Source organism: Plecotus auritus, assembly GCF_963455305.1.
Source record: "Plecotus auritus genome assembly, chromosome: 1".
Lineage (NCBI taxonomy): Eukaryota > Metazoa > Chordata > Mammalia > Chiroptera > Vespertilionidae > Plecotus > Plecotus auritus.
Window position 1 is genome coordinate 20,481,452 of NC_137770.1, and position 17,348 is coordinate 20,498,799.

A 17,348-nucleotide genomic window follows, 5' to 3' on the forward strand; every position below is an offset into this window, starting at 1 on the left:
CCCCAGGTAGGAGTGAAGCCGGAGGAGCAATGATACCCACGGTCCAGCATTGGCGCGGGGTATGGGAGAGACTCCATGGCGATCCCCACCCCTGACATCCCCAGGCTACTCGCACAGACGCTTCTCGCCCCTCCCGCGCCTGAGAGGCAGGCCCCACGCGGCACGGAGGGGCAGGATCGCGGGCTCAGCGTCTGGATGGAGCTGCGAGTGCAGCCGGGATGCCAGGCTCCGGCGCCAGGGCGCGGGGAGTAGGTCTGGGCGGCGCGGGGCGCCACCCACGGCTCTCGGCCGCCCAATCAGAGCGCGGCTCGGGAGCGCGCGGCGGCCAATGAGGAGCGGCGGGAGCGGCGCCAGGACCGCGAGCCAGCGGCGGCGCTGCGATCCGAGCGAGCTCGGTGGGAGCCGAGCGCCGGGAGGGGATCCCGGGCCAGCGCGGCCGGTTCGCTGCGGCCACCTTCCGCCGACTCTCGGGATCCTGCGGGCGGCGTCACCGGTAACCGCGCCGCGCCCCGCGGAGGGAGGGCGAGCGTGCGGGCGAGGGGGCCCCCGCAGGTGGAGCGGGCAGGGGGCGGGCCGGCCGCGAGGTCCTAGCGCCGCAGTGCTTCCCGGGCCCCTCGCACCCCGTGTCTGCCTCGGCAGGTGTCCCAGGGTCCCAGGGAGGCGCGACATTTCCACGCGCCGCGGGAATCCAGGAGTGGGAGGCGCGGAGGGGAGTCGGTCAGAGGCGGGCGGGGGTGTGGGAGGAAGACCCCTGCGACCCCCGCATTCACACTCAGACACTGTTCGCCGGCGAGTGTCTTCCCCGACATCTGGGTCCCGGGACGGTTTCGTTGTCCCGCCTGGGGAGGCGACAACAGGTGTCTCCGGAGACGGTGCCCCCACCCTCTCCTGGAATCCGGCTTTGGCGGTCCTCCCCAGCTTCGGGGTGTCCCGAGGCAGGACCCCAGCCAGGACTCTCAGGCGCGCTGCCCGCTGGACAGCGCCCAGCGGCCTCCTGGACCCGCGGACCCCGCGTTTGGATGGAGTTTCCTCCGAGCGTTGCCAAGCAATTACCCGGACACCCGCCTCTGGCTGACGAGTTGACGATGAGAGTGTGTTTATGAGTGAGTGAGTGAGTGTACAGCGTGTGCGTGAGTGTGTGTGGTGTGTGTGTGTGTGTGTATGCGCGCGCGTGTACAGTGTGTGTGTGTACTGTGTGTGTGTGTGTGTGTGTGTGTGTGTGTGTCTGGCTGGGATGAAGAGTTAAAGATGGGAGTGTGTTTATGAGTGAGTGTACAGTGTGTGTGAGTGTACTGTGTGTGTGTGTGTGTGTGTGTGTGTGTGTGTGTGTCTGGCTGGGATGAAGAGTTGAAGATAGGAGTGTGTTTATGAGTGAGTGTACAGTGTGTGTGTGTGTGTGTGTGTGTGTGTGTGTGTGTGAGCCCTTACTGAAAAGGGCCTGCGGGCTGTAAGTGAATCATTAACTGTGGTTTTGGGCAGCTACTGGCCCCTGCCTGTCTTTTCATGTCCGTCATGCCCTCTGTGCCTCACTCTCCTAAACTGTAAGGTGGCAATAATGACTGCACCCACATGATAGCGTTTGTTCTGAGGGTTACATGAGGCAGTACCTGAAATACATGGGGCACTGCGCTTAAGTACTCAGCTATTGCTGGCTGTTATTTACTATATGGAGTGGATGGTCTTTTAAAGCGTAAATCAGAGGTGTCTAAACTGGCCCGGTGACCATTTGGAGCTCCAAATAGCTTTCTGCACTTGAAGGGGAAACATGCTATTAATGTTACTGATGGCATCATTGAAGGGCAATGTATCCCTTGAGGGGACTCCATTGGAATGGTGCGAGTTAAATGGAGTCCAACTAGTGTCTTAGAAAACCCTTATAACACTTGAAAAAAATGGTATGAATGTTGTGTGAAGAGAATATCATGGTGCTTTGTTGAATGCTTGTCTTTTATTAGTGTGGCTGATTTTGGGGGAGAAATGGGAAGGTTCTTATACTTTGTCCTCCTCCCTTAAACAAATAAGAGAGAGAGAGAGAGAGAGAGAGAGAGAGAGAGAGAGAGAGAGAGAGAGAGAGAGAGAACAAAGACTAACCACAAAACAAAACTCCAGCACCTCCTGGAAGTCTAAATTGCAGTTGCCACTTTAGGCGGTTTTCACATGCCTGACTGGGTGGTCTGGTTCAGTTCTTTGCCACTGTGTCACTTTCCTTTTCTTCTTTAATCTGAAGAGTCAGAGAAACATTTGATGCCATTCATTTTTCTTTTTAAAACCTGAAATATCAAGATGTAACAAACTCTCTTGGGATTCTGAGCCCTCTGCAGCTTAACTTCCTACCCTGTGACAAACCCAAAGGACCTTCCTTCACAAAGCTTCCTAGGGCCATATAAGTGGGAATCGTCTTGTCACACCACAGTACCCCCATAACTTGAGACCCGGAAAGGCACAGACAAAATGCCCCAGTTCTCCTAGGGTTTCCTGGGCCTTTCCCAGGAGCTTTAAGAATAACCATCTTCTTAAAGAAAGTGATTATCTTCTCAGGGGGTAGGAAGCCCCCTTCCAGATGCAGATTTTGCAAGTGTCAAATGAATTCATCAGCTCTTTCAGTTGTTGATATGGAGACTTTTACTCTCTCTACTAGAGTGGGAGGATCTGAAAGCTTGCTGCGGGAGGATCTGAAAGCTTGCTGCGGGGGGGTGGAACGGGCAGGGGAAGATTGCTCAGGTGGAGCTAGATCTGCATCTGGTGAGAGCTCTGTCTCTGTGCCTGATGGGGGTGGGGGTGGGGGGGACCTGGGCAAGTTTGCTTTTCTGAGCCAAAGTCTCCCATCCTGTGAAATGAGGATGCAATTTCTTTTGTCTTTTTCTTTCTCTCCTTTCTTTTATTTTCTTTTTTCTCTCTCTTTCTTTCCTTTTCTTTCTTTCTTTTTTTTTTTTGAAGAAGTGTTGTTCTAATGAATGGAAAGGCCCTAATGTAGATCCAGGGACACAGTTACAGGTCTGTAGCGTCCAGAGGAGGTCCTAAAGGTAGGAGTGATCTTTTGTACCTGGGAAATAAAAAGATATTTGCTTGCGGGGCTAAAAGCTGAACTGAGTATAGAATGCTGAGCCAATCTCTTGTGCAGGCAGGAGGAGGTGGGGTTGGAAAGAAGGGTAGAGCCAAGGAGAGAAGACGTTCCAGACCAAGAGGATATAGGAGATCAAAAGTGTTCTAATAGTTTAGGCTGAATAGTGGCCCCCAAATCTCAGCGGCTTACAACATCCAAGGTTCACTTCTCACTTACGCTGGATGTTCAATGTACATCACTTGTGGTTCTGCTTCTGATCCGTCTTCATTCTGGACCCACTGAGGCTTACAAAATAGCTTCTTTCTGGGACAGTCTGGATTTCACTTACGGGAAAGGGAAGAAAGAAAACATGACCGAACAAATAGGGCACTTCAAGTCTGTCCAGACCTCACTTTAGCTCTCATGCTATTGGCCAAATAAGTCACATGGCCAAGCCTATAGTCAGTGGCCTGGGAAAGTATAATCCCCCTGCAGGCAGTGAGGTGTGGCCAAGGAGGAAGGGAAGTGCAGAAGGAAACATAGCTGGGGGAGTGGCCCAGAGGCAGATGACCAAAGGCCTGGGTCAGTGTCAGGGGTTCGGACTGTATCCTATGGGCAAGGAACAGACACTGGGGATTTTAAGGTAGTGTTTGACATCAGATTTTAAGGCCAAGTGTAAGCAGAAGATGCTGAAGGCCTGACCTAATACAGCAGCCTCAGATCTCACTCACGGTCTGGTCTGCCATGTGACTTGACTTGACGTTCCACTACTAGAAAGTGATTTGGTTGGCACTTGAGTGGTTTGTCTTGTTTACAAGTTCTCTCCTAAAATGCACACATTCTCTCATCTTAGAGTCATCCTATATAATAAAAGCGTAGTATGCAAATTATCCCCTCCACCAGGAGTTGTCCGGGAGTTCGACCAGGAGTCCGGGCTGGCCAGGGTGGCAGGCAGCCACTAGGGACCCTACCAGTGTACGAATTTCGTGCACTGGGCCTCTAGTTATTTGATAAAATTATCTAAAGCAGCAGTTCTCAAACTTCAGCTGCATCAGAATCACCTGGAGAGCTTGTGAAAATGCAGATGCCTGGGCCTCACCCCCAGAGTTCCAGAATCAGTAGGTCTGGAGAGGGGCCTGGAATGATCATTTCTGGGCGTGCTCAGGTGATGCTGATACTGCCTGTCCAAAGGCCACACTTTGAAGACCACAGAATAAAAGGGTAAATTGAGACATGGTGGAGGGAGAGACCTGAACAGAGGGCCTTGTGGAAAGGAAAAATCTGGAAGGTGTCAGCAATCTCCACGGGCACATTTGCTGGAGGCTGACTCCGGCCAGAGCGGTGGGATCTGTAAGAGTGACAGTCTCTAGGTGCACATTAAATTGCAAATGCAATTCTCAGCTAGAGGAGATGAAACAGCTCGACTTTATAGACTTTGAGTACAAGGAGAGGAGAGTGCTGCTTTTATCCCCTCCCTTTGTCATTCTGCCCAACTCCCCATTCTGTCATAGACACACACCCTCTCGCCTGGCTCCGACCTCTCACTCAAGCCTGACAGTGTAGTCCAATCCTGACCCATCCCATTTCTTGTTGTACCCATATTAATTTCTGGAGCTGGGTTAGCCCACCACTGGGTGTATTATTTGGCTGCATTTTAAGAAAGTCAGACCAAGAAACTTCTCACTTCACTTGAGGTCACCTTCGTAATGAAACCTGTGTATCATGTGATCATGCAAATTGTAATCAACTCTCCCCTCACATCCCCTCTTCCCTTCCCCCCCTCCCCCATGAGAAACCAAAATCGGCCTTGGTTTGGCTTACACCAGTGGGTGGAGCAAGTCGCAACAATTCTCTTAACTGTGACTCACCACTTCTGTAATGAGAGAGCATTCCAAGAATGGACATTAAGGACAAAATATGTTGGTGTGTATAATATGACACAAGAAACAAAACATAGTGAGTGTTTGTTTTCTCCTTACCGTATTTTTCTCAATCCTGGATGTGGCCAAAGTTTGAACTCTATCAGGGTCCAGATAATCAGCGATATGCCTGCCCAGCAGACACCGTTTGAATGCATGAAATATTTTCAGGGTCAACATTATTTTGAGTGCTGGCTAGCAGGTTACAATGTTTGTTTCAAGTTGGGATGAGTGTAAATTGGTCCATTGGGGTGTGGATAGAATACACTATGAATTCTACACATTAGATTTGCATAAAATAAGACATATCTTAGGGGGCTCAAGCTATAAAGTGAAATCAGTGAGATTTGAAAAGACCCTTGTCTTGATTGAGATTTGACAGGAAGATGGCACCTTAAAGGTGTGCTCTTGGAGACAGGAAAATCCCCTAGGATTCTGTGTGCCACCAGAGGTGGGTGAGGAGGCTTGGAACCAACACCACCATCCTGGAGGCCTGAGGCCAAGCCCGTGGATCAGATCTGTCCATTTTTCTCTGGGTCATTTTGCATGGTTTTTCCTCTCCTCCTGCAGGCTGGGCCTTAGTGGTACCTTCTCTGGGTCAATTTTGCAGTGAACTGCCAGGGTTCCCTCCATCTCAGATCTCCAGGAAACTTGATCTGAAGTTTGAAAAGATGCAGCAGATAAAACCCTAGACAGGAGTGAGAGCCCGTGAGGGAAAGGACTGACACGAGCCCGGAGGGATTTAAAATGCTGAACATATTCATTAGAAAGTATTACAGCCCGGCTGGTGTGGCTCACTGGTTGAGTGTCAACCTAAGAACCAGGAGGTCACCGTTTGATTCCCAGTCAGGGTACATGCCTGGGTTGTGGGCTAGATCCCTGGCAGGGGGCAGCCGATCAATGATTCTCTCTCATCATTGATGTTTCTATCTCTCTCTCCCTCTCTTTTCCTGTCTCTGAAATCATGAAAAACATTTAAAATAAAGGTGTTACAATTTCTGTTGGGTAGCATTTATCTGGCGATTTGATATGTAAGAAATATACATATCAAATCGCCAGATAAATAGTATCCTCTCTGTATGTTTATATTGAATAAACTAGAGGCCTGGTGCACGAAATTTGTGCACGGGGTGGAGGGGAGGGTCCCCTCAGCCCAGCCTGTACCCTCTCCAATCTGGGACCCCTCGGGGAATTTCCGACTGCTGATTAAGGATCGGGCCTAAACCGGCAGTCAGACATCCCTTTAACAATCCTGGACTGCTGGCTCCTAATTGCTCACCTGCCTGCCTGCCTGGTTGCCCCTAACTGCCCCCACCCCTGACGGCCTGATTGCCCCTCACTGCCACTGCGTGCCGGCCCGATCGCTCCTAACTGCCACCCCTGCTGGCCTGGTCACCCCCAACTATACCCCCTGTTGGCCTGGTCACCCCTAACTGCCCCCCCTGCCAGCCTGGTCGCCCCTCACGGCCCCCTCGCTGGCCTGGTTGTTCCACGCAACCTGCTTGTTCAGTTGTTTGGTCGTCCCTCACTAACCCCCTGCCAGCCTGGTTGCCACACGCAGCCTGCTTGTTCAGTCGTTTGGTCATCCCTCACTAACCCCCCTGCCAGCCTGGTTGTAGGCAGCCATCTTGTGAGGGTGTGAGGGTTAATTTGCTTATTTCCTCTTTATTATATAGGATGTTATGTGTGTATTTTTCCATTTCTAGCCACTTCAGGAGGAAGGTTTCCAGTGCTATTGCTGACTTGCTGAAGTGCAGGGACTTAGAAACAGTTGGCCAGAATTGTATAGACAGGTAATAGAAGGGGCAGGATTGAAAACTCAAAGTCCCTTGAGTTGTTGATTGTATATACCTCCGTCACTCCAGCTGACCCCACATTAACCTGGACTTATGCTCCCAGGTGGCCTCACTAACAGGTGAGAAATGGTCATTGTCCTTTGTGATACATAGTCACAATGAGGAGTGTGAAGCTACTTTGCAGGTTGTTAATGGCCCAGGAAAATCTTTGGAAGGTGGCTTCATGCAAAGGGCTATCTTTGGGTGCAAGGCTCTGAGGACAAGGCTGTGAGGAATTCAGAGAAATATAATGCTTAGTCTTCTGATAGAGCCTCTAATCTGAGAGAAAAAGGTCATAATATTTATGCAGATAAGTAGCAGTTAAATAGCAATGTGGCCAACAGTAGGCAAATAATCAAAGGGCACGCCACTCTGTTACAGATTCAGAGACGGGGACTCTTTCTTAGATTGTGCTGGGCTGGCAAGGTTCATGGAGGTGCAGTCACACTGGATTGGAGGGAAGAGTAAGATTTCGGTGGAACATAGGGTTGTAGGGAATGGACCAAAATTTACTGTGGCTCTGATGGTCAGCACAGGCTTGTTCCGGGTCTGTGAGGAGACATCTGGAAGGAAGGGGTCAAGGAGGAGAGAAGAAGGGAAGTCTGAGCTTCCCCCACCCCCCTCTACTCCCTCCCGCCCCCCTCCACCCCCCCGCCCAGTTGTTTTTTTATTAGAGAGGAATGGGGGGTGGGAGGGAATGAGATAGAGAAAGAGATACGTGAGAGAGATACATCAGTTGGTTGCCTCTCCCCCGTGCCCTGACCGGGCATCAAACCTGAGACCCTTCGGTGCACAGGTTATGCTCTAACTACCGAGCACACCGGCCAGGGCATGTCTGAGCTTCTTAAAGGCCTTCCTTCTTAACCCCGTCTGACCATCTGATGGGCATATTCTGCCTGCTTGCCTCACCTTCTGACCAATGAAGCCACTGAGTGACTCATTAGCAGATGAGTAACCCTGGACTCTAATTCAACCTTCTTCACATGTTCCTTTTATTAACAGGAGTGCACTTTGGAACTAATGGCATCAGACCTCTTTGTAAATAAAATCCAATCCCACCATAAACTCTGTCAGACTGGCAGGCGGTAGGTCTCTTTCCACTTGCAAAATGACCTGGTTTAAAGTCATGCAGGAAGCCCCTGGCACTTCTGCATCCCACCTCTCCTGACATTTGGTGATGCCCAGCTTAAGTGGCTTCACGGGTCTCCATAGGGAGGGTGACGCTGAGAACTTGGGGCCCCTGGATTCTAGTTAGGATTTTCTCCCTTTACATTAGACCCCACGGAGGCCCTCCACTCTTAAGTCCAAAAGGTCCTCGTTACTTTTAATTTGCAGGGGAGATAATTACACCTGTCCCTTCAGGCTAAGCCCTGGCGCCCCTTGAAAGAAGGTCCCATTTTAGTGCTGTGGGTCTGTGAAGCACACCATCTGAGTGAAATGGCATTGGCAGCCCTTTTATGCCAAATGTCAGTTAACAGAGAAGGGCTATCAGTAGCTTTCAGTCGACCTGAACTTGGAAGTGAGACACTAGACCAGGGGTGGGCAAACTTTTTGACTCGAGGGCCACAATGGGTTCTTAAACTGGACCGGAGGGCCGGAACAAAAGCATGGATGGAGTGTTTGTGTGAACTAATATAAATTCAAAGTAAAGGAGCGGAGGGGAGAGCAAGAGAACCGGATAGAACAGCCGGATCTGGCCCGTGGGCCGTAGTTTGCCCACGGCTGCACTAGACCCTACCAGCTTGATAGAATCACTCCATTGGTTGCCTTCCTTTTGAAGTTAGCTAATTACCTACAAAAAAAAAAGTGAGATTAAAACATTTTATTTCACCCTGCCAGAGTGGCTCAGTGGTTGAGCATGGACCTATGAACCAGGAGGTCACGGTTTGATCCTAGCCCGGGCACAGGCCTGGGTTGAGAGCTCGATCCCCAGTGGGGAGCATGCAGGAGGCAGCCAGTCAATGATTTTCTCTCATCATTGATGTTTCTATCTCTCTCTCTCCCTCTCCCTTCTTCTCTGAAATAATATATATAATATCTTATATAATAAAGAGGTAATATGCTAAGTGTCCGGTCGTCTGTTCAACCAATCAAAGTGTAATATGCTAATGATATGCTAAGGCCACTCAACCGCTCGCTATGATGTGCACTGGCCACCAGGGGGCAGACGCTCTGACTGGTAAGTTAGCTTGCTGCTGGGGTCTGGCAGATGGATTGGGACTGAGCGAGAAGGGCTGGACATGCCCTGGAGTCCTCCCACGGTCCCTCCCCAGCTGGCCAACCTCCTGCGTCCCTCCCCAGCCCTGATCATGCACCAGTGGGGTTCCTCAGCCTGGCTTGCACCCTTTTGCAATCCGGGACCCCCCAGGGGATGTTGGAGAGCCGGTTTCGGCCCAATCCCGCAGGCCAGACTGAGGGACCCCACCAATTTGTGCACTGGGCCTCTAGTATATATATATTTAAAAAAGGAAAACATTTTATTTCTCTGCTTTAGAAATGGATTGTATTTATCTATCTTTCCTGAGGTGAGCTTTAAAAAGGGAAAAGTTACAATGTCATGGTTAAGCAAAAATGATGGAGAGCTTATTGAATTACACATTGTTTAAATGTTGTCCATTGTGTCAACCCATGGCCATCAACAATCCAGTTTTACTTGTGTATTTTCCTGCTATTGTCAAACATAAAATATTAATTTTTTTCTACATCATTCTTTGTCCCTACATTTCCCTCGACTTTAAACACTGAAAAGTTGAGGGTGTGAACAATTTTATTATTGAAATTATCAGTCACTATGAACAGCGACCATTCATCCAGGTTTACTATATCCCAGGTCCTCTATACTACATTATCTCACTTAATGTCCACCTCAGCTCTGTGAGGTCGGGGAGAATAGCATCTCACTTAACAAAGGAGACAGACAGAGGCTGGACGTAAGTAATTTGTCAAAGTTTGTAGTAGACCTGGGCTTTGAAACCCTCTTCTAAGCTCTTAGCTCTGTGTCCCTAGTCACTCCTGTACCTGCTAACAGAAAGAAAAGTGCTCTAAAGCGTTCGCGGGCTCTCTGTCCACGTGGGCCACACTCGCGAGGTCCTGGTGGAGGGAAAACTGTCCTGTCTGGGCTGTCAGTTCACACCATCAGCAGGGCTGTTGGAGCACACTTCCTTCTCTTCCTTGCCCTATCTCTTCCGCCTTGCCTTTTTTTTTTTTTTAATAAAGTATCATCTAAAAAGGCGGTGAGGTGGGGAGTGGGAATCCGTTTGCATAAACCCCACATGCCTTAGTCACTCACCAGCAGCCTAATTGGCATGTGGGGGCCGTGCCCTCTGCAGCAGCCCCTCCAGCTGTGCCATCCAGCACACCTCAGGGCCTGGGCGCTCACGTGCTCTGCTGCTGGTTGGTGTTCAGTTCCCGAACCATGAGCAGGCCGTGGGGAGGCAGTTCCAGGGAATCAGAGTCATTTACTGTCAATATTAGACTCGACTGGGAGGCTTGGCTGGCCCCAGCACAGTGCCCACAGGCCGGGGGCTTTGATCACCTGTCATCTGGCTGCCCCTTTCCTGTGAAGAGGACAGAGAATGTCCATCCAGGCTTGGCTGGGCTCCTGGCAGGAGTGGGTCCTGGCCATAAGAAAGGAAGATCATATCTTAGGTTCATTTATTCACTTAAGGGGGAAGTGTGTCTCATGGATGGAGCACGCGGAATGGTTAAGATCTCGACTCAGGAGCCAGACTGTCTGGGTTGGAATTGTGTGGTCTTGGGCATTATTTACCTAAATAAATGGATAATAATAGTACCTACTTCATAGGGATCTTTCGAGGATTACATGAGGTATTTAATTAAATGGGTTCAAAAGCCCTAGAAGACCAATGTCTGGGAGAGAAGAAGTGTTGCATTGTGTTTATCAAATAGTACATTAAAATAAAGTGGTAGGCGAACATTGTTTGTAGGTAGACAGTGTTATGGCAGGTGAAGCTCACCTAGTTACTTCAGTAAACATTCTCCTGATGACTTCCATGCAAACGGAATCTTACTAACTCTACGAGGGGAATTTGCCATTTTATTTACTAACCTGAGGCCCGGGTCCCTCAACCTGTTCTGCGCCCTCTTGTAATCCAGGACCCCTCGGGTAGGGTCCCTAGGCCTGGCTGGCGATCAGGGCCTATCGGGGCTTTCCTTCCCCAGCTTCCAGCAGCTGGCCCTGCCCCCACCACTGCTTGCCATCTGTGCGGTGTTGCCCCTGTCCTCCCCGGCCCCCCTACCCCCGCCACCTGTTGCCTCCCTCTGTGGGCGACAGGCGTGGGGTGCGATCACTTGGCTGGCCTGGGCCTCCCTCTGCAGGGCGATTGCTGGCCAGCTCTGCACACTCGCCACAGCGTCACTGGCCGGTGGCCTGGGCCTCCCTCTTTGGGGCAATTGATGGTGGAGCCCTCTCTATCAATAGCCCTGCAGAGGGTGCCTGGGCCTTCCTCTGTGGGGGGATCGTGGGGCGATGGCGGGGCCCCCCCAACCAATCACATCACACCCGCCTTGGCTGGCCTGGCGCCAGTGCGTGTCATAGCATGGTCGTCTAGAAGGTCATTTGGACGGTCTGCTGTTCAGTCGTTCGGTTGATTTGCATATTATGCTTTTATTATTATAGATTATAGGTGACATTCAATATTATATTCATTTCAGGTGCACAGCATAGTGGTTAGACATTAAGTTACAAAGTCGAGTACCCACCTGGCACCATACATAGCTGTTACAATATCAGGGAATTTGCCATTTTAAAGAATCATATGACAAAAACACTTGTAAACTGCCTTTTTGTGCCCAGCCAGTGTAGCTCAGTGGTTGAGTGTCGACCTATGAATCAGGAGGTCACCATTCTATTCCCGGTCAGGGCACATGCCTGGGTTGCGGGCTTGATCCCCACTATGGGTGTGTGTGGGAGGCAGCAGATCAATGATTCTTTCTCATCATTGATGTTTCTGTTTCTCCCTCTCCTTTCCTCTCTGAAATCAATAAAAATATATATATTTTTAAAAACCTGCCTTTTTGTAAAATGGACATGAAAACAGTTAGGAGGAAGAGGGAAGTCCAGGATGACTTGATATTTTTGACCAGGGCTACTGGGAGGGTAGAGCTGCCATCATCTTGGGTGGAGAAGGATTCCAATGGAGCCGTCTTTGGGGAGGGAGAGTCGTGGTCCATGTTTGGATTCGTTAAGTTTGAGAGGCCTGATAGATGATGATGAAGGTGCTCAGTGGGCAGCCGGGGAGCCAGGTGGGAAATCAGGGCTAGAAGCATCCCTGTGGTGGCCCTCTCCATAAGACAGCCCCTCTCAGTGATCTACAGCTGTGAAGGAAGGAAAGTCGACAGAGAAGCGAAGGAGTCCTGGGCTGGACCAGGGCAGCTTAGCTCCTGTGGAAAAGTCAAGCCAGCTCTAGGTTGTTGTTCTCGCTTTGCAGGTGTAAAATGAAGTGTGGAGGTGTCGGTGCTGATCTTTGGATAGCTATCATTTGACCTCTCTAATGTTTAGACTTCAGTCAAGAGACCGGGAGCAAATACCACTTGACCTTTTCTTAGCTCTGTGACCTTGGACAAGCTCCTTACTCTCTGAGACTCAGTTTCCTTATCTTGAGGTGGGAACTGGTAATAAAAATGCCCATTTCAGAGGTTTGAGGGCTTGGTGAAAGCAGCTGTGTTCATCATAGGATGCTGTTCTTGTCTTATCGCTGTGAAGTCCCCACAGCTCTTGTCAGTGTCTGCGAAGGGAGGAGTGGTGACAGCTCACACATTCTCAAGCCCTTTGAATTTTCCCTGAACTGGAAACCACATTTTAATTCTGCCCACACTGCTACTACTGTTTTCCTTCTTTTTATTAAAAACTAGAGGCCCGGTGCACGAAATTCGTGCACGGGGTGGGGTGTCCCTCAGCCCAGCCTGCACCCTCTCCAATCTGGGATCCCTCTCACAATCCAGGACTGCTGGCTCCCAACTGCTCGCCTGCTTGCCTTCCTAATTGCCCCTAACTGCTTCTGCCTGCCAGCCTGATCACCCCCCAACCACTCCCCTGCCAACCTGATTGATGCCTAACTGCTCCCCTGCCAGCCTGTTTGCCCCTAACTGCCTTTCCCTGCAGGCCTGGTAACCCCCAATTGCTCTCCCCTGTAGGCCTGGGTCCCCCCCCAACTGCCCCTCCCTGCAGACCCAGTCACCCCCAACTTCCCTCCTCTGCCAGCCGGGTCACCTCTAACTGCCCTCCCCAGCAGGCTTAATCGCCCCCAACTGCCCTCTCTTGCAGGCCTGGTCCCTCCCAGCTGCCCTTCCCTGCTGGCCTGATCACCCACAACTGCCCTCCCTTCCAGACCTGGCTCCTCCCAACTGCCCTCACCTGCTGGCCATCTTGTGTCCACATGGGGCAGTCATCTTTGACCAAATGGGGGCAGCCATCTTATGTGTTGGAGTGATGGTCAATCTGCATATTACTGTTTTATTAGATAGGATAGAGGCCTGGTGCATGGGTGAGGGCCAGCTGGTTTGCCCTGAAGGGTGTCCCAGATCAGGGTGGGGGTTCCCTTGGGGTGTGGCGCAGCCTGGGCAAGGGGCCTGTGGTGGTTTGCAGGCCGGCCACGCCGCCCGGTGACCCAAGCAGAGGCCCTGGGATCTGGGATTTATTTATCTTCTACAATTAAAACTTTGTAGCCTGGAGCAGAGCCAAGCCTTCTGCTCGCTCTGTGGAGGCAGCCATTTCTGTTGGGATTTACGTATCGTCTATAATTGAAACTTTGTAGCCTTAAGCAGAGGCCAAAGCAGGCCAGGGCTGCAGAAGCTTGGCTTCCTCCATTGCCACGGGCAACCCTAGCCTCCTGCTCTCTCCAGCTCTGTGGCTGCCGCCATTTCTGTTGGGATTTATTTATATTCTATAATTGAAACTTTGTAGCATTGAGTGGAGGCCTGGGCCGGCAAGGGCAGGCGGAAAGCTTGGCTTCCTCCATTGCCAGGGAAACCCAAGCCTCCCTCCTGTTCTCTGTGGCTGCAGTCATCTTGGTTGGGTTTATTTGCATATTCCCTCCTGATTGGCTGGTGGGCATGGCTTGTGGGTGTAGTGGAGGTATAGTCAATTTGCATATTACTATTTTATTAGATAGGATAAAGGTAAGAGGTCAAGGAGATACTGTAATAAATTCTACATACATACACCAGCTACTTGCGCTTCCTCTGTAATAGAAACTCGACATCCAGAGATCAAGTCTGCCCCCTGTGTGTGGCAATTGGGACATGAATCACAGATGCACAAGCTTTCAGAGACCTGAAAGCTGAAATGCAGAAAAAATGGGTACCCCCTGGCAATGACCATGTCCGCATATTACATACACCATAATGCGCCAGGTAAGAAGGGCCTCATCTTTTCTTATAAACTAACCGATGCTCCCCCACTGCTTTAAATTCAAGTTTTACACTTGGTTGGAAAATGTATCTAAGACAGTTGTTTCACTAAGCAAATAATATGCTTTTGAGTTTTTTATAAAATTCCTCTCTCTCAAAGCTAAAGAAGAATCCAGAAATATGGACACTCAAATCCTGAAGTCTGTTTTCTCAATTCTCTAATTAGTACGTCTGCCGTGTTTGCATTTATGGTTTAAGTGCTTTGAATTTGTGGCTTTTCTGTTTTGCAAGAGTTACTGTCAGGGAGATGTCTACCAAAAGAAACACGACTATTAGTGGTGGCAGGGCCAAATATATGTAACGGTGTGGTTGGTTTCTCAATCCCTACGAGAATTTTTGGGAAGCCGTCTGCAGACGGAGGTGGTGATGTGAGGACTGGAAGCAAACTTGAGAAATGAATAGGAAGGAGCTTCCCGTCAGTTTTTCTGGTCTTTCGGGTAGAGGAAGTAAAGAGAACTGGGCATAAACTGTGGGAAATCTCCATCAAGGGGAAAAAACAATAGACTAATCCTCAACCCCGAGGTGAGAGCCCAGGGAGTTACAAGGTCAAAGGATCCTGTCCCATTTGTCTGTGGTGACAGCCTCCTCCCACCCTCCCACACCAAAGGAACGCCTCACCCTTAAACAATAGCAGTGTCCCTGGGAAGCTGAAAAGGTACATACAAAGGGAATTTTTAGAAATCAAATCATTTTAAAAGCACACCAGTGGTTGTGCTTTCCTGTATTTTCCAAGTTTCCTTAGTGAGAGTGTATACCTTTTGTAATTCAAATATATATGCAAATACTATTAGAAAAATAAATTTCAAAGAAGGAAATACACTTAGGCGTGTGGGGATGGGTGACTTGTCATCATTTAAAGGTGCTGAGTGGCTCACATTAAAAAAAAATAATCTGAGGATTATTTTATCCTACAAGTCATAACACTGCCTAACATATCTGCTCTCTAAATTTACAATCTATAAAGACGTACCCGGTGTCAACAGTACCTGTCACCCATCAAAACCCAGGACCCTGCCCGGCCCGCATGGCTCAGCAGTTGAGCATCAACCTATGAACCAGGAGGTCACAGTTCGATTCCCGGTCAGGGCACATGCCTGGGTTGCAGGCTTCATCCCCAGTGTGGGGCTGCAGGAGACTGCTGACCAGTGATTCTCTCTCATCATTAATGTTCCTGTCTCTCTCTCTCCCTCTCCCTTCCTCTCTGAAATCAATAAAAATATATTACAAAAAAAACAAAAACCCAGGACCCCGCTGCTCTATGAAAACAGAGTAAGCCCTCAGTCAACACATACTTATTCGACGCTCACGCTGTGCCAAGCCCACCCAGTAATTCCCTGTTCCTGGCCGTTGTCCCTGGCAGTTGGAGAGACCCGCGTGCCCTGCCTTCGGTCAGCAGTCACGAACTCGGGATGTTTCTTGTTTGCGAGGGGCTGGCTTCCCAGCTGCAGCCCTGAGGCCCACAGTGGTGTTGCAGTGTCTGGCTGGGTTGTTTGGGTTGTATGATTGTGTGTGTTTTGTTGGGAGAGGATGGCGGAGGGGTTCTAAGAAAAGGGAAGGAGATATCCTCTGCAGTCCTGAAAACGGAAATGAGGAATTATCAGCTCAGGGTCAGCAGAAGCCACAGCGCCTGGCTTCCTAAAGCTCCGCTCTTCTGGGATGGCTCTGTTTTGTTTTGAAATGTCTGAAAGTGACAGGAGCTAGATAAATTATTCTGGGTTGGGGGGGTGGGGGAGAGGGGAGCTTTCAGCAGGGAGTCCAGAGGTCCCCAGGGGATTCATGGAGAGTCTTTGGGAATGGCATCTGTGAAGCTCTTAAAATGATTGTAAATACTGTTGCCTGTATGTGTATTTTCCTAGAGAAGAGGTCTCTGGCTTAAATTATATCCCAAAGAATCCAGAGATTCATACATGTTAAAATAATATTCAGAACTAGTTCTACCCGGCTGATGTGGCTCAGTGGTTAACTGAGCACCAGGAGGTTAGGGCGCATACCTGTGTTTACGGCTTGAACCCCAGTATGGGGCGTGCAGGAGGCAGCTGATCAATGATTCTCTCTGATCATTGATGTTTCTCTCCCTCTCCCTCTCTGAAGTCAATAAAAATATATATTTTTGCAAAGAACCAGCCCTAGCTGGTTTGGCTCAGTGGATAGAGTATTGGCCTGTGGACTGAAGGGTCCTGGGTTTGATTCTGGTCAAGGGCATGTACCTCAGTTGCGGGCTCGATCCCCAGCCCTGGTGGCCAGCACATGCAGAGGCAGCCAATCAATGTTTCTCTCTCTCTGTCTCTCCCTCTCCCTTCCACTCTCTAAAAATCAAGGGACAAATAAGGTAAGGATTAACAATCAAACAAACAAAGAACTAGTTCTGGCGGAGGTGTTCAATTTGGAGTTGTGCATCTAGGCCTTGGCCGTAACTGGAGAACTCTTCCTGATGGAGGACGTGTGTATGTAGTGGAAGTACCAGTGTAAATGTGTAAACCATCTAGGGGCACCCACAGAAGTCCATGTTGCAGGAGGATGAAGAAGGTTTCACTTCTCCAAGTGCCGGAAACCCAGAAGTTCACAATCCCTGCACTTCTGTCTAATGCTTCCTATTCTCCTTTCTCCCAGTTGTCCTTGAGCGTAGGCAGAACTCCTATAACTCTGTATTACCTGAACAGTTCACTGTTGAACTGAACACTAATATCTCTTTTACCTGGTCTTCCACTGGTTCTAAGCAAACCAGGTTGATTTTCCCTGCAATGGAAGGTTGAGTTTGGCCCAGGTCTCCATGATGATGATTAGAGAAGCATTTCGGCTGAATTTCTGAGCATCTTTTTATCCTGTGCCCAGCACATTAATGTTGACCCTCCCACCCTCGGTTCTTCTTTCTCCTCGTATTATACATTCCCTCTGGGTAACCTAGTCCAAACTCACGTCTACTAATAAACTGTCAATCTGTATTAGCAACACTCATCTCTTTTCCGAGCTCTTTATCTGTTTAACAGGGCCCACAGACATTTCTCACAGGCCCATCAACATGCTCATCATATCACTACCCCACCTCAAACATTCTCCCCCTTGAAATTCTTACCTTGGTGAACGGCTTTAACATCTATCCAGTTTTCCAAGGATCTTTTT

The 17,348-nt window shown here is 49.7% G+C and overlaps 1 protein-coding gene across 1 annotated transcript in view; it reads left to right on the forward strand.

Moving 5' to 3' along the window:
• Positions 1 to 388: 388 nt before the first annotated feature.
• Positions 389 to 17,348, forward strand: part of STON2 (stonin 2) — a 144,604-nt gene continuing 127,644 nt past the window's right edge. Inside the window, exon 1 of the mRNA XM_080665585.1 lies at positions 389 to 493. The gene's annotated coding sequence lies outside the window, so the exon portion shown is untranslated. The remainder of the gene's footprint in view (positions 494 to 17,348) is intronic.